At 38.4% G+C, this 23200-nt stretch overlaps 2 long non-coding RNA genes across 6 annotated transcripts in view; both read left to right on the top strand.

Annotated features, from left to right (window-relative positions):
• The first annotated feature begins 3857 nt into the window (after positions 1 to 3857).
• On the top strand, positions 3858 to 18006 carry LOC144984621 (uncharacterized). Of its 3 annotated transcripts, XR_013648426.1 has the most exons (9): positions 3858 to 4435; positions 5445 to 5526; positions 5827 to 5903; positions 6248 to 6359; positions 7797 to 7824; positions 7941 to 8060; positions 8494 to 10261; positions 10383 to 15317; positions 16649 to 18006. It is a non-coding gene; the product is annotated as an uncharacterized LOC144984621 (long non-coding RNA). The 3 variants fall into 3 exon arrangements; XR_013648424.1 differs by having other exon boundaries at positions 3859 to 4435; positions 7797 to 8060; XR_013648425.1 differs by lacking the exon at positions 6248 to 6359 and having other exon boundaries at positions 3859 to 4435; positions 7797 to 8060.
• Positions 18007 to 22214: 4208 nt separating this feature from the next.
• Positions 22215 to 23200, top strand: part of LOC105356055 (uncharacterized) — a 71251-nt gene continuing 70265 nt past the window's right edge. For 2 of the 3 annotated variants that reach the window (XR_013648429.1, XR_002292061.3), the window contains exon 1: positions 22215 to 22314. This is a non-coding gene — a long non-coding RNA (uncharacterized LOC105356055). The remainder of the gene's footprint in view (positions 22315 to 23200) is intronic. The other variant, XR_910335.4, reaches the window with a different exon arrangement.

The following is a 23200-nucleotide window of genomic DNA, read 5'->3' on the forward strand; positions in this document are numbered from 1 at the left end:
AACCACGTGGTTCCATAATTGAATCGACCCCTGGTTTCCCGTCTAGCCCCGCCCCCTCGCCTGGGCGTTAACAACACGAGTGTCCCTGGACGCTGCCGGAGGTCTTGAAGGATTTTCTCTGTGAAGAAAGAGGTGGATGACGAATAAGGGGGCCCTCTTTGGAGAAAAGGTGGGGGCAGCTTCTGCCTTCATGAAGCTCAGGATTTCTGCCCGCCTGAACGGAAGTGTGGTAAAAACAAACAAACTGCTGAGCTTGCGGTTGTCCCAAAAGCTGCACGGGGGTAGAAGATAAGAGAACAGAAACTCAGGAACGTCTGGAGACACCGGAGGACATCACAAAAGCCAGGATTTGGTTCTCCCAGAAATCTTATCAGCTGTCTCCTGCTGCTGTGTCAGAGATGTGTGTGAACCCATCAGCTTTCTGTGAGAACCAGCCTCCCACACAGTGGGTGAGGCAAAGTGGGTGGAGATCTGGGTTGTGTCCTTTTGCCCCCACAGTCATAAATCAGAGCAAATTAAAGTCAAGCACATATGTGCTCCCAGCCCCGTCTGACAGGAGAACGTTGGATGTTTTTTACCCAGAATCACGTGAGCCTTCATCCAAATGAAAACGGTTCAGGACTCTTCCTCACGTTGTGCAGAAACTGCATTCATTCAAAAATGAGGGTCAGTTTTCTGAGGTCCCGCCGGACGTCCGCGACCTCGTTTGTGTCCAAACGCCGCAGAGACAAGCCGGATGATTTTGCTCTTCTGTTCATGGCAGCTGAATTAGAGGCAATAAACTGACAGCCTCCTCTTCAACAGGGTCACAGACTTTTAGATTTGCATTTCCATCCACAAAAGCACAAATTACACGGAGCAAACCCTCAAAGAGGTGATTGGAGCATCATAAACAACAGAAGATTAAAGCTCCCATCCCCACACGCCGAAGGGATTTCTGCTGATTTCTGTCTAACCATCGCCATTAAAAGGCTAAAATTGAACCTAATCCTGTAAATTTCACAACCTGATTACACTGTAATTCTATCAAACTGGTGTTTTTCTGAAGGAGATCACTTACAGTAAGTATTTATACAGCTTAGTGGTGAGCTGCTCATTATCAGAAGGAGACGAAAATGTCAGAAAATCCACCAATTATCCACCAAAATGCATCTCTATCATGATTAGTTAAAGTAAATCCGCATTACAAGAAATCTATCATGAATTTACAGTGGATTAAAACATAAACTTTCTCTATAGTTAACATCAAAATAAAACAGTAACCTTTCATTTTCTCAATCTTCTTTTTCTTCATCAGGAATAATCTTAGGCTGGTTTAGTAAGTTGGCGGCACATCTTAAGACATTGAAAACATGACGCTCTGATGAAAGCTGAAAAAATCAGGAAAACATCTTTATTTTGAAAGTCTCAAGTTTTAAAACAGAATTTGGTATGAAAACTTGGTTTTTCTTCATTTTAAATGACATTTTAGAGGACAGACTGACAAACAGACTCTATGCTCCATGTTCTGTGTCAGAAACGCCTAAAATCCTTTTCTTGACTGGAAGACTGTTTTAGTTGTATAAAAGGATCAAGTGGATTTTTTTTTTATTTGTTTTCGTTGCTTTTTTCTGTCTGCTTTTTCTCATGATCTCACACGTCTGCTGTAATCAGCTGTCATGTGACTCGTGTCACAGTTGATAAGCTCGTCTTTTTTCAAACAGAAATCAAAAGAGTGGGACTGGGTTTGGAAAGGGTTAAAAATCCCATCCTCTTTTCTGCAGATGACAAAGGCTGGGGACACTTTTTGGACATAGAGCAAGCCCACCGTGACAGACCGCTTAGGAACGGTTTGCCCCGTGTGGGATAAAGGATGCTAATCCCGGAGGCATAACAAGAACTCACTGCACCTCCTCCACCTCCTCCTCTTTCCAGGAGGTTTTGTCCGGCCTCTTATCAAGCTCGCTGTTTTGCTTGCGGTCCTTTAACTCCAGTCTTTCATGTCAGACTCGTGAACTGCTTGACACAAAGACATCAGACTGTCAGACGCACTGACTCCAGCTTCTGCAGGTTCAAATCCCGTCATGGCGTCTCACATGACTGCAGTGCTGAGCTGGAGGGAGGAAGTTCCCCCTTCAGTTCCGACCTGACCCTTCCTCCTGACACAAAGACCGACCCAATGACTTTAGGCGGTGAAAGTAGAATAATCCAAGTCGGTTATATCAGCTCAGTGACCCGGATGAAGCAAAGGCATCTGGAAGGACCTAATCTGATGTGAGCAGTTGAAAACATGAGCTGTGGTCTCTCTTCTTGTGGGAGAAAAGGTGGACGACAGACCCATCAATCAACTGCTGACAGCAAACGAAGACGCTTCTTAATTCATCTCATTATTTAAGAAAACATTCAAAACCTGCTTTATGCCTGCAAATATTAGCACACCTCTTTATATTTAATATTTTATCAATGAAAAATATAAATAAAATACTATATCTAATGTCTAATAGTAAGTCAATGCATTCTAAATTGATACTTGTGATTATTTTAGTATTTGGTTGAATCCCATAAATCATTGTTTTCCTGTTTCTCTTTCTTTATTCTAATATTTTCCACCATTTTTTGCAGCTGAACTCCTCCTACAATTTTTCATCTATTTTATCCATTCAACATTTCAAATGTTCAGCTCTTTCAGCTTTTTCCAGCTCTGACTTTTGGTCCTTCAAATCCTTGAACTTTTCCAGATATTCCAGGATTTCCAGGATTCCTGCCTCCATTGAAATCCATGGGGAATCCTTGGTGCAGAAGCTTTTTGTTATTGTGCTGTTCCAATTATGACACTTTAAATTTCCTTTTCGTTCAGCAGCATAGCATTCAACCCTGCAGTTTCTTCCGTAAATGCAGCTCCTTCCAGTTTGTCTTTATATCTCGTTGTTTTTTTACTGCTTCATTTATTGGAATATGAGCATTTTGGAGTTTCATAATGCATGAGTGTGGGAGTTATCTGTACCTGAATCACTTTCTCTGAATTAGACATGAAAAGGAACATCTAAACCTGTGCTTATTCAGAAAGAAAAGTTTCCACCAGAGGAGTTTTGCAGATAAATTATTTTTACTGACACCGGCTAGACCTGAGTTTTTATGAAAAAGGCATCTAACTATCTAAAGTTTAAACATTTGTTATTAAATGTGATCCTGCATGTTGAAATAAATGTTTTAATCTCTCATTTTTAAACAAAAAGCCAGATAAGAGTCAGACATCTGCGGCCCTCAGCTTCGCCTCTGCAACAAGCCGCCATGTTGTCAGAGGCGGCTGGTGTTTCTGTTTACGCCTCTCAATACTCTATATTTTGGTTGATTTATTACTGAAAAACAAGATGTTCTTGTTCAAACAGCATCATTTTCCTTTTATATAATATCTTTAATATCCTCTAACTTCTAGACTCTAAATCTGAGGTTGTCTGATTGGACTAATTGCTTTTTTTACTTCAGCATGTTGTTGAAGGACGACATTTTCCTGAAGAGTTCTGCCAGCCCCCCCCCAGCTCTGCACATGTGCACACGTCCGTGGAAAATCACAGTGATGAGTCAGCGCTTTTGTCCAAAAGCGTGCACGAACACGCTGCAGGTAAACATGACCATGTTTACATACTTTGGGTTGTTGTGTCTTCAAAACAAACACATGACTTCAGCTATATTTATTCTTTTAATTGCAATTCATCTTGATTGTCTTTTATGAAAGCTGTTATTATTGCAGTTTGCTGAATGAATTCAGTTCCACCATTGTTTTGCTGGTTTGCAGTGATTCAGGGACAGACGGATGACATCTATGGAGTTAATTCAGTCTCAATAATCAGAAATGCACACAACATATTTCACAAATACACACGCTCCGATTCACAAATGTCATTTTATGCAAACGTGAAAAATAAATTTGGAAATACACACCCTGTGTTTCACAAACACACACATTGTGTTTCACAAATGCACACTAAATGTTTTACAAATGCACAATAAGTGTTTCTCACAAATGTGCACACTGTTTTTCACAAAAACATTTTAGAAATTCACAATAAATGTATCAGAAATGCACAGTAAGTGCTTCACAAACATGATTTTTAGGTACACATGTGATGTGAACTCACAGATCATTCGAATTGCAGAGTGTGCATTCAAAATCCCGTTCTCATTTGTGAATCTCCCCGTGTGTGTGAGAGATTTTTCTACGGTGAATATTGAGACTCATCTGACGGAGCGGGTCAACTAATGTCACCATTGGCTAGTGAATCTGTCAATCAAACTCATCGGCAAAGCAGGCGGGTTCGCTTTTAGCCAATCCAATGGCCCCTTACACTCTTCACTTTCAAAGTGACGAGGGAGGGAGCTGTTCAACACAGCAGTTGAAAGGACGCGGTCGGCAAACATGGCGGAGAGGTCTTCTGAACGGGATCAGTCTCAGCCCGTAAGTAATGCATTTATTTGATCATTCCCTCGTTGTACGTCCTGTAATGTTATTGAATACTAAGTTGAAGCGTTCCCCTTTGCCAAGTGACATGTGTGAATGCTTTATGAACACTGCAGCCGAGTCGTTTGCAGAGTACCCCCCACCGCAAATTAGCTTAGCTTTGTTTTGCTTAGCCTGTGCAAGTTGTGGCTGCCTGTGAGTGTGTGAGTGAAGTTCAAGCCGGTGTCGGTTCAAGCTAGCGTCTATAGCCAATGATCTGTAGGTTCTTAACATGATTCATAAGGAACTAAGGGGAAAAGCATGCCGGATTTACAGCAGCAAAGAAAGTTTAATAAAAAGTATTGATTTGGAGACGGCGATTTGTTTAAACACTGATGCTATGCTATGCTATGCTAACTAGCTAGTTGTTCCGTGTGCTGCCTTTATGTAAACGCGATCCGGGTTAAAGTTAGACACAGCATTTTCACAACCCAGACTTAAATAAGACGGGGTGGACTGTGCAACAAAGTTAATTCATGACATTCATGAAAACGGCATTTTTTAAATATAACATACATGAATCCACTGTTGAATGAAAGAAGCCTCATTAAGTTTCTAACGTTAGAACCCGTATTCATTGTGATGACCAGCCCTGTGAGATTGTGTCAGAGTGACAGCCACTAAAATCCCCGTATCTTTACTTCCAATGACGTAATGACAAGAATCCCAAACATTATGTTTTTAGGCTGTTTTGTAGTCGATAAGTAGTCACAGAAAGGGTGGATGGGAGAAATCAGCTGTCAACAGTGATTAGACTAGAAGTTACTGTAAGTATTACACACAGGCTTCCTGTGATCAGTGTCTTGTCTCTGATTTTTTTTAAAGGTGTTCTTTACTACAAGCTCAAGTAATCATAGCAAGAGTGTTTTAAAAAATTCCCCTTTCATATATTTGAAAATTATGTAATTTAAGATAAGACAGCTAAATGATCTAATCCATGTTTGTTGTGTTTTTATTTATTCTCTAGGAATTACTGAATGTGACAGCGTGACAATCTTTTGTTCCTCGTGCCATCAGGCAATACAACTCTCTGGCAGGGCATCTTACAAGTAATTTCTTTTAATTTTACCCACTGATTTTCCAATTATTTACCTTTTTTTTTATCAATCTTTTTATTTTGTGATATTTCTATTTGTAATGCATGTGTGTTTATGTGTTTTTTTAAGATGGCCATTTTAAAAAAATTTCCTCAGGGATTATTAAATACCCTTCTATTCTATTTCATATTTTATCATCCTATTGTATTACTGTTTTACCTGTCAATTGGGAATTTAGCATTTTTGCCCCTGTAAATATCTGTCAGTTGAAAGTATTTGTACTTGTATTCCATGTATCCTGTACCTGAGAAGATGGCAGACAACAACTGTGCAGACACCCACTTGGCCTTCTTCAGTGACGCTGTGAACGTTTATGGCTTACCTCTGAGGTATTCATGTTATTCATAAAGAAATATTTTATTCACATATCAGGCAGTATAAGTACTTGGTTATTTGTACAAAATAAAATTACTTTTTTTAGACTCCTCTCCATAAACAAAGGCAACTCTAAAACTTTCCCCTCATGAATAACATTTTACCCCCCCTTAACAGTCTCTCTCACCTCATTTTTTTCCCCAGTGATACATGTAACCCACTCCTGCAATTTTTTTAACCTAGAAATTCTACTTATTGGCATCATACATAAGAACATTACATTTTAAACTGATGTGTACCGTATTGGCGATGCATTTGTAATTATGTGTTTGAGACATGATTTTCATGTTATTGTCAGGGTGAGAGGAGATCACGGAGGAGAAAATGTGGGCATAGCCGAGTAAATGCTCACAGTACGTAGAACTGACACAAACAGCTTCATTGCAGGAAAAGTGTACACACAATCAACGGTGAGTTGAACCTAGTTTTAGAAGCTTTAATATATACACAGGGCTCCAGACTGCGTCCATTTGGTCGCATTTTGCGACCAAAATTTGAGAGTGTGCGACTGAATTTTACACCCAGTCGCACATGTGCTACCAGTAAATTTGCCTCCTCCACCCTCCGTATTTTTTATACATTAAACATGAAAGGAGCACGTCAATGATCGATGAAATGAGAGATGAAATCATCAATGAGACGCGAGCACGCACGCAGGCAGACACACACACTCGCGCGAATACTCATGAGACTGGAGCACACGCGAGCACACACTCGCGTTTCATTGAGTGATGCCTGAGGCGGCCAATGCGTGTGAGAAGAATAGGGAAAGTCACTGCAAGTGGCTAAAATATGTGGAGGGGCGGGGCCTAACATCCGTGGGAAGGAAACGGAGACAAATATCATCACAACCTGATATGTGCGTCTGAGCTATGAGCAAGCGAACTATTGATTCGTTCTTCCGACCTGCAGCTAGTGTACCAGTGCCAGAGTGTACAGCAGGGGTCTCAAACTCGCATGAAATCGAAGCTGCAGCGAGACTGAAAGAGACCAGGAATTAGGAGTTGTCTTGGGATGGATGTAGCCTTTTTTTAATCAGTTGGTATTTTAAATTATTTTAATTGATCAGTGAACTACAAAAAACCCATCAGGACGCATGTCCCATAATGCATTGTTTTTTAGTCTGTAGGGCAGCTTTTAGTCAGTTCAATACTAAATTTCCAGCTGCGTTCGCTCTGATTGGTGTCTTGCTCTCACCCCTTTCTCGTGATATTTTTGTTTTGATTGACAGGTGATGTTGGAGCAAAAACAAAAACATACGTCTCACACCAGGTGATCTGTGCAGCGTTGCGTCCATCTGGGTGATCTCAAACATGCTTATTGTGCATCTTGACTGAACCTATTTGGTGTCACCAACATGAATTTCCATCCTCTAATATTTACATACATTTAAGTATTGTTTGAAACTGTGAAATTACGAAAGGTTACTACGGTAATCACTTGTTACTAAAAACTTTTTTTTATTCTAAATGTATGGTATTTTTTTTACTATTTTTACTTAGTTGTACTGTCGTGACAGCGATGGTGATGTCAGTTTACCTTCATGTTGCATCTTCAAAAGTGCAGATTAAAATGTGACACTGAATTAGAAACAGCACATTGTAATTTCTGCATCTATTATTAAAGTATTTATTTGTAATACAGTGGAAATTAGTAGATTTGGTTAGCATGTTGATTTACGGTATGCGCCCCTAAATTTTCTGGTTGTGCCCCTAAAATTTTCAGTTAGGGGCCACTGTGCTCCTAGTGAAAAAAGTTAGTCTCGTGCCCTGATACATAAAAGTGAATGATGTATTAAAAATAAATCTGACAATATAATATTTCTTTTTGCTTTTTTCCAAATACAGGATTGAGCTCCTCTGGTGTGATGTCTTCGTGAGTGTTATTGGTTTATATTACAACATCCTGCACTCTCCTGAGGACCAAGACTTGCTCAATATCAGTCACATCACGTATTCTGCTGCCATTACATTTTTCTACCACACATTCAGGCCAGTTTGGATGTCTTTAGTGATGCGTGGGACAGCCATCCAATCAGGACGGAGCAAAGCATGACACCAAATCAGCTGTGGCAGTTGGGCTTGACCCAGAACCCTGTTTCTGATCCCCGGGTAAGTGCTTTATTTAATCTCACTGTACTGGACAACTGATTTGTGTGCAGTTTGACTAAAGTGGAAAGTATCAAGAAGAGTATCATGAAATCATAATGACTACAGTGAATTTTCATCGAAAATGAATGAAAAGGATTATTGTTGTGTGGTGCAAACAATTTCCCTAAATTGTTTGTTTGTAGGAAGAATAGCACATCTGCAAGTTCAAAATGCATCACAATGCATGGCATTATGAGCCATCAGATGTACTAATGTCACTACTTTGTTAAGGTTCACTTATTTGCAAATTATAAACAGTTATGGAGATATGAGGTCTGCCTGCAAGCAACAATATAAGTTATTATTAGTCGGTCACTGTTCCTACATAATCTAAAACACAAAAAAAACAGTGCTGTTCATAAACAGTATCTTTTTTTTTTTTTTTTTTTGTCAGGGTATGCTGGTTCCAGAGATTGAATGGGAGGAGAGTGGATCCATGGCTGAACCTCATCCTGGGATAAATGTCCTGGTATGGGACAGTCCTCTTTTGGGTCCACAAATGTTGGAACTGCAAGACGACATCAATCCATTGTGGAATTCAGACCGTTTGGGAGTGGACCTACATCTTTACTGTCCAGTGTGCTTAGAACTTAATTTAGGCGACATAATTACATACAGAAGAAGAGAGACTGAGCGGGGCAAGACAGAGTTCAAATCAATACTGCTGTATTGTTCAAGGGACTTCATTGTATGTAAGGATGTTATGAAAATTAGTTCCAGTTTAAATAAAATTCAAATCAGTAGAGATCCCACATTTGCTTAAATTTTGATGTTTTAATCTGTCCATGTTTTCACTGAATTTTACTCTGCAATAAAGGGTGAATGTTTGCACTTTGTTGTTCTATGACCATCTTTTGTTGTGTAGTATTTAACCAGCTATAAAACCCAGAGAGATGAGGATCTTTTTTGCAAGGGTGACCTGGCCAAGAGGTGTATATGTATATGGTTACAATATAAAATCAATTACATTTGAGTTATTAAAAAAATAAAATTAAGGTCAAGCAAAGTGACTTCGGGCTGAGCAGGGGGGGTGTATTGGGTATCTGTGATTGACAGTGAGATGAACTTGAGGTAATGTAGTCCCACTGCGTGGTATGGAGCAAAGTGATGCCAGTTTCTCCACAAAACCTGTGGAAGTTGAAGATTTTTCTCCTCCACCTTCATATGATCAAAACCGTGTCTGAGTGTTGAAATGACGCTAGCATGAAAGCTAAGAGAATAACGTACAAACAATCCCGAGTGAAACGTTCATTGTAAATCCCATGACCAGTACAGAGTTCGATGGATTCTATGTCAACTGCATTCAACCACTGTTGCCTTGCTTCCAGGTCCACTGAAAAGTTGCACAAGCCAGTAATTTTTGACAACCGAAGGCAATAAACCGACAAGCCATGCTAGGGCTAACACGCTAACGACCGACTGGTTGGGCGGGGCTTTTGCCACCCGCAGAAAGCGTAGAGAAAGTGTAAGGGGCCATTGGATTGGCTAAAAGCGAACCCGCCTGCTTTCCCGATGAGTTTGATTGACAGATTCACTAGCCAATGGTGAGATTAGTTGACCCGCTCCGTCAGATGAGTCTCAATATTCACCGTAGAAAAATCTCTCACACACACGGGGAGATTCACAAACGAGAACGGGATTTTGAATGCACAGTTTGCAGTTCGAATGATCTGTGAGTTCACATCACATGTGTACCTAAAAATCACGTTTGTGAAGCACTTACTGTGCATTTCTGATACATTTATTGTGAATTTCTAAAATGTTTTTTGTGAAACACAGTGTGCACATTTGTGAGAAACACTTATTGTGCATTTGTAAAACATTTAGTGTGCATTTGTGAAACACAATGTGTGTGTTTGTGAAACACAGGGTGTGTATTTCCGAATTTATTTTTCACGTTTGCATAAAATGACATTTGTGAATCGGAGCGTGTGCATTTGTAAAACCGGTTGTGTGCATTTCTGATTATTGAGACTGAATTAACTCCATAGACATCCCTCCGCTTCGTTTTTCCCTCTAAAACCTTGAACAAAGTTCCCCCTTTGTGGTCGGACAGGTTTCTTTACGGAGGGTTTTTGCTAAACAAGATTACAGATTAGGAACCCAAACGGAGACAACAAAAACACGAGACGGAGGCTGAGGAAGAGGAAAAGGCAGTGCAGGTGGAGATTTTTAAATAAGAATGTTTAACCTGAACCATAGAAAAACTGAATGAACTTCTTTGTGTGCATTTATTCTGAGACCAAACTGATAAAGTTCCTTTTTTCTTCTTTTCTGTTTTAGTGTGAGCTGAAATCTGAGAGTCCCAGAGCCAGATCCCAGTCGAGACACTGGAGCTTCATTAGTAATCTATCTTTGTTGTGATGAAAAAAAAAATCCCGGCACAGAGCAGCTTTGTCAGCGAGCAGCGTTTGATATTCTGCAGCTCAGGCTCCTGAAAGAAAAGACTTCAAAAGTGGGCAGAGTGCACCTTTGGAGGAGACACACAGAGCATTGTTCTGCACCGCCATGCCGCCTAATCACCAAACGATTGCACCCTGAAAACCCAAAAAGCTAAAAAAACTCCTTATGCGCTTGTGAAATGCAGAAAGAGCAGTTTTTTTCTGGGTATTTTCCAGTCCAGACACCCATAAAAATGGAGTCGAAACACAAGAAGAATCGGAATCACGAGGCTTCAACGTGTGGATCAGATCAGATCAGATCAGATATGCTCTTTGGCTCCTGACCGTGTGACATGAAACTATGATCTACGTCGTTCATAAGTGCTTCTTGCGTTCGTCGATGTGCGCAGATGTCCGTCAAGGATTTTGGCTGACAGGTCTTCATGTGAATTTGGTTTTGAGCTGTTCAATATTATCCATTGGTTGAGAAATATGCAGTTTACGCGTATTTTTTACGGAGTTTATACGCAATTATTACGTAAATCTTATGCAACTGTGCGTGATTTGTGCGAGACACAAACTTTTGTCTTTCCACGACTGTCGTACCGCCAATGTATAACTTTTATATCGCATTTGCAGCGCACATCTCACGTTAAAATCATGCACAAATGACTGTGATGCACAGGTCACATGTTCTACACTGATTTACATGTTCTTTTCATCTGTGATACATGTGTGAAAATTTCACATAAAGACCACAACTTTCCTGACTTTTTTCCACGTATGTTCACGTATGACCAATTTTCGTCTGTGCAAAGTGAGCAAAATGTCCGTAGTGGCTGTGGGTCACGACCTTTAGCTCCTCCTTCTCCCTCCAATAGTTATCCCCACCGCCCACCTCGTGGCCATGGGGAGCATTCGGTCGCACTGCCCCCCCCATCTTTGTACATCCTCCCCTTAACCTCTGGATGATGGACTCACCTCCTCACACCTGCCTACTCTTCCTCCTCTTGTACTCTTGTACCTTGTCCTAACTGTTCTGCTTTTATTACCGTATTTTCCGGACTATAAGTCGCTCCGGAGTATAAGTCGCACCAGCCCAAAAATGCATTATAAAGTAGAAAAAAACACAGATAAGTCGCACTGGACTATAAGTCGCATTTTAACTTTCACAACCTCATATGACACAATCATAGCAGACTGTTTATCTAATAATTTCACAGTAATTCTTTCTCATATTTATTTATTCTTTCATGAAGCATCATTGGCCAACTAATACTCTTTTTTCATCCTGTATTTGTAGAAACAGTTGTCATTTTTATTGCATTTCTGAATCTATGAAATCATTGGAAAATAGAATATTATGTTGTTAGCCTTCAAGATCTTACTGTAAAAAGAAGTTTGCTGATTCTCTGAGTCACTTAACATACTCTAAACACTTAACATACCTCATACATCAAATTGACCCAGGAACATCATCTCTTGTGGTCTGAGAATTACACCAAAAATGTATTACTATTATTTTATATTATTATTTTTAAAACTGAGTCGACTGAATTACTCCTGAATATCTTTGATTTTTAATTTAAAGTAATTTTAAAAAGTGCAAAAAACTACAAAAATACAGACAATTTAAGTGTACAAACAAGCTACAAGAGCAAATGAATATCAATACAACTGGGTAACAAACAACTAAAACACAACTTTTTTGCCTTTTTTTTAACTGAATAACAAGACACTGACTTTTTTTTCTTTGTAATTCCTGTCATGGAACTGGGTGGGTCAGAAACTATTTCTGCTGTTTGGGAGACACGTGTTTGGGTTCAGTCGACACCAGAACACAGTGCTGGTGTTTTTGTCCGCAATGTTCTACAAGTTCAGCAGCTTTGGACACAATGGTAGCTCCCCACTGGGAGCAGCCGTGACGTGGGTGGAGGACTGGAGACCCGTCCAACCAGAACAGGTGCATCCTGGTCTTACAGGAAGTCTTCAGCGGCGGTCGCTGCACTCTCTCTGACGGAGCAGCACGTGGACAGCAGCAGTTCTGGGAAACCGAATCTTATCGGTTCTGGTCCTTTCTGCCGAACCTACACACATTTTCAAGACTTTCTCGTTGTTCCTCCTCTGATCAGCTGCTTCAAATCCCAATCTGGGTGTGCTGACAAAAATGTGCTCCTGTCTGGTTTTTTTCCTTCTCTTGAAGCGGTGAGCGCCAAGGCCAAACATTTTTCTTCACTGAAGCTTTGCAGGTTAAAGTGGGATAACGTCTTCAAAACCATCTTTAGAAATGATGAACTGGACTTTATTGTTCCAGGAGAAACTCTGAAACTGTGATGTGAGCAGAAATCAAAGCCTCTGGAGGCGTCCAGGATGGAAACATGATGCTGTCTGATGGCTGCAGGATTTACATCTCACTCCTGGTTTCCCTGCAAATCTGATATGATGTAGTAACATTTTCCAGAAATCATGAAGTCACCAGGCTCACAGGTGCAAGGCCGCATTGTAATTTTTTAGGATTAGTAAAATTCATTCATAAAAACAAAAAACACTTTGTTAATAAAATAATTAGACATGGAATATTCTTTACTTTACTCACATCAATTACCCTATCTCTACTGTCATCATAGCAACTATTTAACAAAACAAACAAAACAAAAGCTATTTCTATATAAAAACCGCTCCCATAATCCATGAAGTCACTTGATTGACAGGCAAAAACAAAAGCCATAAGTGGGTCGGTCACAATGAATGGAAATAAATAAGCTTAACTTGATGAAATTAAAAAAAAGGGTGAATTGACAACATATGTGGAATTCACCTCTGGGTCCACCTACCTGCCAATAATTGGAACTACCTGTGAAAAAACACAAATATGAACTCCAATTAAGTCAAATTAGGCATAAATCTTTGACACCAGGCTGTAATATGTCTTTTTGATCTGTTGTTGTTCTTTTTGACACTGAATTCAGCAGCAAATTGGTCCCTCTTGGAACCAGCCCCTACAGGTATTTTGAGGAACTGCAACATTTAATATTTCTGAGTTTATGTCCAGAACACGACTGTATGAATCTCGTGTCACCCATGGAAAATGCCTTGCTTGGCTTGCCTTACTCTGTCGCCATGTTGTCGCCCAACATGGTTGGTCAATCTAGATTTCTATGGCAACCACTTTCTCCAATCAGGAGTGAGCACATTAGAAGGCCACACCTCGTCCACTGAAAGTGAATCTGTCAATCAAAGGCTGCGGATATTTGACGCGAGTACACCGACTACACTTGAGGCATCTGATTGATAAGCCTTTAACTCGAATAATTAATATCGTGAAAAAAATTGTATTAGTAAGAACATCTTCCCAAAAGGTAGTTGAGCAAGAATGGTTATTCTGACAAATGTAATTAATCATTGTTTATTTCCAAATAAGAGTGTATGGGATTTCGGCTTTCTGGGACCAGCAGGGACTTCCTGTTTGGAGCAGGAGAGGGGTTGCTCAGTCCAGTTCTTACATCTTCTTACATCTTTCAATTGACTAGAATGGAAGGTGGGTCTTAAGTTTAATGTAAAAAATGTGAAAATTTCTTGACAAGCTAAGAAGCGTCAGATTGTCCAAAGGTTTTTATGGATCTTGTTGTATTTTAGTTTAAACTAGATTGTCATTTTTGTACTGTTCCAAGACCGGACATGGTTGATGGTGGATTTTGGTCCCATTTAAAGCCATGGCAGATTTTTCTTTTTGATGAAGAAACTTCTGCTTAAATCTTTGGTTTTGCACATAAGTTTGTTTTGAGATTCCGAACTTAGTGTCTCTGTCGCCCACACTAAACGTACTCATTAGTGTGTTTAGCAAACTGACACACAGTATGTGTTTAGACCAACAAATGAGTCACTGTGTCTTAACTGAACTCTACACTTAACTCCTGTATAATTAAGGCTTCGAAAATCTAATTACAGCTTGAATGTTTGCAGACAAGAACGAAGGAAAAGTTTTAAGGTGACTTATTTCTGGGAAAAGTAAACTTCAGAAGGAACAGACTATATTCTGTATTTGTCAACAAATGAAAAATATGAGTTTGTAGTTTAATCATCTGTGTTTCATGTTAGAAAATATTCAAGTGTAATCACCTCACCAATTGTGCATTACATGGTTATTTTAGTTATTTTTTCATCTTGTTTAGAACATTAAAACTTTATTGTCCAATTCATTTATTTTTTATTCCTTCCTCTGCTTATGAACTCAAGACAAAATTGAAGTTTAATTTTCTAAAAAAACATCTGTTTTCTTTCAGATCCAACCAGCTTTTGCTAGTTTAAACATTTTAGCAAAGCAATAACTTTTTTTAGTTTTCAAGAGAATTTTGTATAATAATAACAACAATAATAACCTTTATTTAACCAGAGAAGCTATTAAGAACATGTTTTTATTTACAATAACGACCAGGGAAATGTCATGTATGTAGCTAATGCTTTTAAAAGCAGGATGCTCTGTTGTAATGCCTCTATTTGCCCCCATGTGTCCCTCTCCCAGCGGGGTAAAAGCAGTTGCCCCACTTGCGCCCTTCTCCTCTCCTCTCGTCCTTCTCCATGGTTCTCTTGCAGTCCAAATGCCCACAGACCGTGTGTTCAGAGTGGGGGAGGCGGCCGGGCCGACCCGCCGCCATCACGCTCCTGTGTGCTGGTTCAGACAGCGGGATGAATGGGTTCCACTTCAACACAAAGACCCTCACATCTATGGGGACGGCAGACCCACTTACATTCTAATGAGGTGGGAGTAGGACATGCACTCTGCTGCTAACACCAACCAGGAAGCATGGTGGCTTATGCAACACGGATCCTGGAGAAGGTCAGGATTTAAAGGGATTGTGATCTTTACTGATTTTGCATAGTGACCTCAGCTCGCTTGACATCAAATATATTATATCAGTAATTTACATTTTTACCACCGGGATGTTACTTCAGCACAATATGATATTTTTCCTGTTCAGCCACAGACGGAATTATGGGTTTGCATAAAGTTTAGATTCCATGATGAGTAACAGGAACTACGTAATATGAAGCCATTTATGATTCCAGCTCATCGGAAAATGTATGAATCCGGATGGATGTCTGCAGAACAGAGACAAAAAAGGACACTTTTCTGCATTTAAACCAACATTTGACTTTAATCTTTTAACAAAAGCTTTATTGAACGTAAACAATCTGCCTCCTACTATATCAGAATAGCCTATTCTAAAATAAACCCTTTGAGAGGCATCCAGAGCCGCCGTGGTTAAAAGCCAAACTGTGGTCTCTTTGTTCATTTGTCTGCATCTTCTTCAGCAAACAGACCTCCATTTCACGGCCGATAACTCGCCATGATGTCACATTGTGAGCACAAAGAGGAGCAGGTTAATAATAAAGCACTTCCTACAGCCTCGTAGTCCTCGCAGGTGCAGTGAGCCAGCTACAAAAACGTAACTCAAAACCTCAAATTAAGGCTCATGAGGGCAGATATCAGCCACCAGCAATGTTTGTCTGTGACAAAAGGGGATACCAGGGGATTATGAAACTCTATGTCAACAACAGGAATCAACTTCAGAAACAGGGTTTTCAAAGGGTCAACCCTTCGATGTATAATATCGCTTTCACCAAAAATTAAATTAATAGCAATTTAGTTTTATAAAGTTATATTTATTGAATATGAGTGAATCTATTGGTAGAAGGATACTGAGCCTGGAGCTGCCAAAGGAAGACCAAAGAAGAGGTTTCTGGATGCAGTGACATGAAGGTAGCTGGTGTTAGCAGAGAGGGGACAGGAGACACTTAGATGGAGGAAGCTGATTGGCTGTGGCGACCCATGAAGGGAAAAAAAGAGTTTACCGGTAATTGTAAAGTTATATGTGTGATCATGATGGACATTTCTGGTCATTTCTAGTTCATTCAGTCATAAATTTGTTCAATGTTAATGACTAAAAGATAAGCATCGTTATCTGGATTTACTACTTTAACTGGAGGTTTAGATCGTTGGCATGACAACCCTTCAAATTAACATGCAAAGGTCCTCCTGCAAACTATGGAGATCTGTTCTTTTGTTAACACATTTTCATGCTTTTTCAGGGAGAAGGACTCAGACCAACGCATGGAAAATGTAGGACAATGTAAAAGTTTACTACTCATGCTTTCGTTTCTTTTTAGCTGAAACGTTTGGATGGTGCCCTGTGACAGAGCGGCGACCTGTCCAGGGTGAACCCCGCCTTCACGCTAAAGTAGTTGGTGTAGGCTCCAAGCAGCCCCGTGACATCAAAAGGGATCAAACGGCATGGATGGAAGGATGGAGACTCTACTAAAATAAAAATCCAACGTTTCAGATTAAACAGTTTTACTTAAATTTAAAAGCAGAAGATATCATACATACATTTATGCCATGCAGGGAAAGCATCACTAATTAAAGCTAATGGATACTGTCAGGCTTACAACATACTGTATACGTAAAGCTGTGTGTCATCTGCATAGAAGTAGATATTAGCATCAAACTCTAAGCAGATTCCTATTTACTGTAATGCTGTGTCATGATAGAACATTGTAATTGGGTATACGTTCACATGACAGTGATTTGAATTGAGTCTATTTGAAGCTAGTCTTTCAGCAGTGACTCTTCCTTGGCCAAACAAAACTTGACCGAACTCCCAAATTTCTGAAAATGGACAAGAAGGCAAAGCAAATGCATGTGACATCTGGTTTAGACATTCAGTAAAAATGAATACCTGTCAATTAAAAGCTACATTTCCTGTTTGAACACAATCAAGTTCTCAAGTTTAACATAACTTTAAAAAGTTGATCAAATTCCCTCCTAGGAAGCTGTAATATAATTACAGAGAGAAAAACGATTTTAGAACCAGAGTCCATGTACACGTGTACATCAAAGCACCTTGTGGGTATTTGCTCCCCTTACTTTCATTTTTCCAGTAAATTTTTTTCTTGGTCTGGTTTGCAGTGAATGTCTTGTTTATTCAACCAAACCTTCAAAGTGTTAGTATAACTGTAGAACCCTTTGCTCCATTCATCAAAAATCATTACTCACATGCAATTCTTATAAAATAAACACAACAAGCTTATAAACACAAATCAGAGTGAGTCATCTTTGATTGATTTGATCTTTGATCAGTCAGAAAACCTGCAAGCCAAGTGTTCTAATGCTTCCACTGGAAATACCAGCAGCGCCACATATTTTCATTGATGGTCATTAATAGTCTGCGTCAGCATTTAGCATTCCTGTGTTCATAGGTAATTGCTTTATTTGTTATGTTTTGATGTTTTGTGTCGTTAGGTGTTTTTAAATGAGATGTATTAATATTTCTGTAATTATTACATCACACTTTTTTTTCTTGCATCATGCAAACTTTATTCCTTATATTTATTTACTATATTTAGTTTTTAAGGATAACCAGTTATACTTTTTGTGGTCTGGCACAATCTGACTCGTTTATATTTGATTTTTAATGTTCATTGATATGCAATGTCCTCTTCTTAATAAAAATATCTTGTGTTTCAGAGATGGTAAGAGATTATTGTTCCTCCTGTGCAGCATCAGAGCAGCTGATGAAAGGATGCAGAACTCAGATGAAAACTCTGGATTTTGTTTATGCACAACCTGCATGTTTTCCTCCATGGCATCAGGTTATAGTGAACTCAGTGGAGAATTGTCACTTTTATATCCAAGACTTTCAAATTCTTGGACATATTTTAACCCTTGTGCTATCCTAGGCACTTTAACTTTGGGAGTTGGGTCATCTAGACCCACTAGACAGTGCTCTGAACCCTTTTTCTTCAATGATTTGTGATCTTCACTGGTGTCCATGGATTACATGAAATCTTTCCACCTTTATCCACCTTTGTCATGGTAGGGAGAACACGTCAATGGAAGGGGGGGGGGGTCATCTAAGATAGCACAGGGGTTAATCATCATTCATGCTGCTTGTTGATGGGTGTTAATCTGATCTACTTCAGGGTTTGTGTAAATTTTTGTCCTTTTCGCTGAGACATGAAAAAGGCTTTCTGGGTTTGAAGACATAAAATCATTTGCTGCTCAAAATAATTCTGAACATGATGGTTTAGGAAAACAAAGAGAACCTGCTGTGATCAGTGGGATCAGAAAAGTTCATTTAAGTCCCCCTATGACAATTTATTTTCAATTAAAACGTTCCCAGTGGTGTTTTAATTATGATTATGAGGTTTTTAACCAAAGTCCACCAACCTAAAGGTCTTAAAAAGCCATGTTTCATGTTTACCTTAAGTCTTTGCTTCCTAAATCTCTCCTACATGGGTGTGGCCAATGGGTATGAGCTGAGTGGCCCTGCCCTCGATCCCCCCTTTCTGATGATTATAGCTGTGGTTTGCATGAGCAAAGCGCTTTACCTAAGGGGCGACTCAGAAAACACTGACTGACAGTCTCTTTTCTCAAAAGTGTAGAGAAACAGAAACAGTAGAAATAGAAATAGAAATAGAATAGGTCTTTAATAATCCCTGAGGAAATTTAAAATTCAAATTTAAATTTGAAAAATGACATGTTTTTGGTTCCAAATCGACACTTTTTGAACAATATGTGGAATGTCAAATGTGTGTACCAGACCCTGCAGTTTAATAAAATTACACACCAAAAAAGAACTTTGATAAGTCCTTAGAAAATGCTGTGAGTTACATTATAATTGAGGCTACATTGCAGCAGCGAGCAGCTCTGAACTGCTTTGATGCTAACACATGTAGATTGATGAATTCACTTGCACAGCAAGTAAAATTGCAATGAAATGCCAGAAAGAAAGTGAATTTTTGATATAAGTTCAGTTCTGAACTTTTTTTTTTCTTTGCCCATATGGATCCAGAGGGAGGGTTAAGTCTAGGATAACGGGTTACGGTTAAGCTGCGTTCACACCAGCTTTAATGTTAAGTCAATGGTACAGACATGATCTGAGGTCCAGCGGTGCGATTTGAGCGGCAGGTGCGGCGCACAGATCTAGCAGCAGTGCAATTTCGGCTTCCAGATTTTCAGGATGGGCTACTGTTGGGTGAAGGCGTGTCACCCTGGTCAGTCTATCGCAGGGCCCATGGAGCTGGAGCGATCGCTATGCCGGCTCCCGGGAGGCGAGCTCGCCAGACAGAGACCCGCTGCAGGATGGGAAGCCTTTAAGTTTCATTTAAAATGTGCTTCTTTCTGAAAGTTTGATTGACAGCAATTTAGAGTTCAAATACTCAGAAATGCAGAAATGAAACAATTTCTTATTCTTGTTCTCTTTCATAAGAATAATGCCCCAGGTACATGTCAACAACTCAGGAAACACGATTTTCATCGGAGCGGGACTTATAAGAGCACCACACTTCATAAAAAGTAGGTGGGTCTGTTTAAACAGGAACATGCCGCACTTTGTGGACAACAGCTGTAATTACTGCAGATGTGTCAGGATAAAACACATATTTATTTATATTTCAGTAAACTTACAGTATTTGTGTTCATTCATGAAGAATAAACAGAAGAAAAGCAATGAAATGAGCCGCAGTGGGCGAGTTCTTTATTGTATCTTATGCCTGTGTAAAAAAACGTCTGTGGGACAATTGTTGGTTTGTAATCGCAGTGATTTAGCATCAAATCCATAATTATAATCATTCAAAAACTTTCACATCTAAAAATAATCTTCTTTAGTGAAAGAATAGAGAACTTTAAACAAACAGACCCACAAGAAGCAAATGAGAGAGAAAGACTGATGGGATTTGCATTCACCATAGCTCAAAACTAACACAAAAACGTTCTGAACTTTCTGCTTTCTCTGTTTTTGTTAAATTATTACATCACTATTTGAATTACCTCTTCTTTTATTTACAATGCTTAAATTTGCGACCATTTGTGTGCTGTGTCTATAAAAGTATTTGCTTCTCATTATTATGATAATACATTGCTTCAGAAAAACTATATTTTCATCTGTCGATATAGAAAAGTCTTCAGTGTTGAGGAGCTTTTCTGTTTGCTCCTTTATTTCTCCAAAAAGACTCTTATCTAGGAGATTAAAATTTATTTTTTCAACCCTAAATGACCCTAAATCAAACCATTTACCCGTTTGTCATTCCGTGTGACACAAAGACTCTGACTCAGAGATAAACCCAGTTTATCAGCAACTGTTCAAACGTGAAGGCCTTGTAACCTCATGGTCAATTGGTTTAATCCCAAATATTTTGTGGTGATTTATGAGAGAATTTCTGCCTTTCACAGACAGAAACAAATGCTGAGGAGTATGGGTGGTAACGCTCTGTGGCTGGTACGAAATTCAGTCAGCAAGTCAGGTGGAAGCAGGTCAAAAGAGTTACTATCAAAGCTTTGTGTGTGTGGGACTCTTTCAGGCAGTTGCTCCCCGACTTTGGAACGACCTCCCCCTGTCTCTGCACCAGATTGACTCAGTCGAGTGTTTTAAAGCTCAAGTTAAGACCTTTTTATTTAGGAAAGCTTTTAGCTGACTTTTACTTGTGTTCACTTTTGCCTGTTTGTTTATTTCTATGCCTGTGTGCGTTTTATTGTGTATCGCTACTGATTTTATATTGTTTTTTTTTCTTTGTGAAGCACTTTGTGAGTCGTTCTCTGTGAGAAGTGCTATATAAATAAAGATTACTTACTTACTTACTTACTTACTTACTCTATGTGGCTGACCAGTAAAGATAAAATACACTTTTGATATACAGTGGGTTAAGGTGGCTCACAGGTTGGAAAGCATAAGACCTGCTTCGTTCTTGCAGGATGTGATGACCCAACACCCAACTAAGGGAACACTTTTGAAATAATCTCAAAAGACTGCAGCAAATGTTATATATACTTAAATTTAAAAAACATTTATAAAAAGATTCACACTCATAAAAAAGATTGAAGATAAATCCACTCCATATTTTTCCCTAAATTAATTACTTATGCATCAACTTGAATAGGACTAACAAAGACAAGCTCCTTTCGTCTGGAAAAATCAGTTATAGTTGCTTTAGTTTTGACTAAAGATGATTTCATGTTTATATTTCATTTTGGCCTCTATCAGTAAGAACTTTTTCTCGTGTGTTGATATAAACTGAAAGTGTCAGATAGGGATGTTATTTATAATGAGCTTCATTCCCCAATTTTAGGAGGTATAAGTTGGGTTAAAATGCAAAATTTGTTTTTAATCAAGAAAGAGAATTTTGTTAAACTTAAAACTATTTGCTAAATTTTAAAAGTACTAAATTGAGATTAAAATAATGTAGTAAACCATTGCATCTTTTTCGCAAATTGTAGAAGTGTAAGTCAAGTCTTAGATTTACATTATTTCTGACAAGTGAGAAATAAAATTAAAATGGCAGCAAAAAACAAACAAACAAACAAAATAAAAAAAAATGTCTAATAATAATTCTAATTCTGATTAGATAAAAATTAATAATTCTAATTCTGATTATAATTATAATTATAATTAGAATATAATTCTAGTTCAAATTATAATTTATGTCTAACTATCCGAAGTTTAATACGTTCTCTGAATGTATAACTGCTGATTGTATCTGTTGTGTGCATTATTCTTGCTTTGATTTCTTGAAATAAAATATTTCAAATCAAATTTAAATCAAAATACAAAAAAATGTAAAATAATGAAAAACTGTTTAGGTTAAATAAACTGTAAAAAAAACTAACTGTGGTGATGTATAGATATATAGAAATTAAAAATTAAGAAAACAAACAAACATTTCATGATTTTGTTGTCTTACTTCCTGTATTTCCGGAAGTAGTAAGCCCGCGAACCGGAAACGCAGGTATCTTACCGGCAGTCAGCGGTCAAAAAAGTCTCGTCTAAAGACATCTTTAGGTACGTTTGTCTAAAACTAATTAAAATTGTCATGTTTTGCTGGAATTTTTTTGTATATTTGTTCGGTTGTGTATTGCCTAATATTTGAACTATAGTTAGCTAATTTTATGCTAACCATATGCTAGCAGCGGGTTGTACAATCATGCCGTGATGACTGGTTATGAGGTCTAACGAGAAATAACATTGAACAAATCTTTTCAGTGTTGAGCAGTGGTGTTATGGATTCATTTAACTAACTTTCTTAAAACCCATGCACGTTAATTAAGAACTAATCGTCATTTACAATGATAATTTGGATCCACGAAGCAGGTATTTATGAATAAATGAATATTTAAATGTAATTTTATTAGCATTTTGTTTGTCAAGTATCTCAATTAGACTAACTTGTTTCCATTAGATCTATAAAGTTACTAAGTCTGTAAAAATGAAAAAAAAATCCTTTAAATTTAAATACCAATGGTCTTAGAAGAAATAAAGAAATAATGTTGGTAAATACATTAATTATGCATTTGGAAAATTTGAGTCTAAAGCAAAGAAAGTGCTTTAAACATATCTGTAAAATCTGTCTTTTAAAAAAAAAGATTTTTGTAATTAAATGTGATAATAGCCATTTTTCAAAGGGAAATACATTAAACCCTCACAGCTATTATTTGCTTAAATCAAAGGAAAAAAACATAAATTTACTCCCAAACTAGGAATCTTGCTTCGATTTTCTCAACCAAAAAACTGAAAATTGTATAAAATAACTAAAAAAGGAGAGAATGTGCAGCACCTGCACTGCATTAAATCTTCAAGTTGCAAACTATTTCTAAAATTTCTCCTGTAAGGTTTCAGGTGTCATCTCAGGCTCAGCATCAGTGTTTTATGAAAATTATCCTAACACTAT

The sequence above is a fragment of the Oryzias latipes genome, chromosome 16 (genome assembly GCF_053564925.1).
Source record: "Oryzias latipes strain Hd-rR chromosome 16, Olatipes_Hd-rR_3.1".
Taxonomy (NCBI): Eukaryota; Metazoa; Chordata; class Actinopteri; order Beloniformes; family Adrianichthyidae; genus Oryzias; species Oryzias latipes.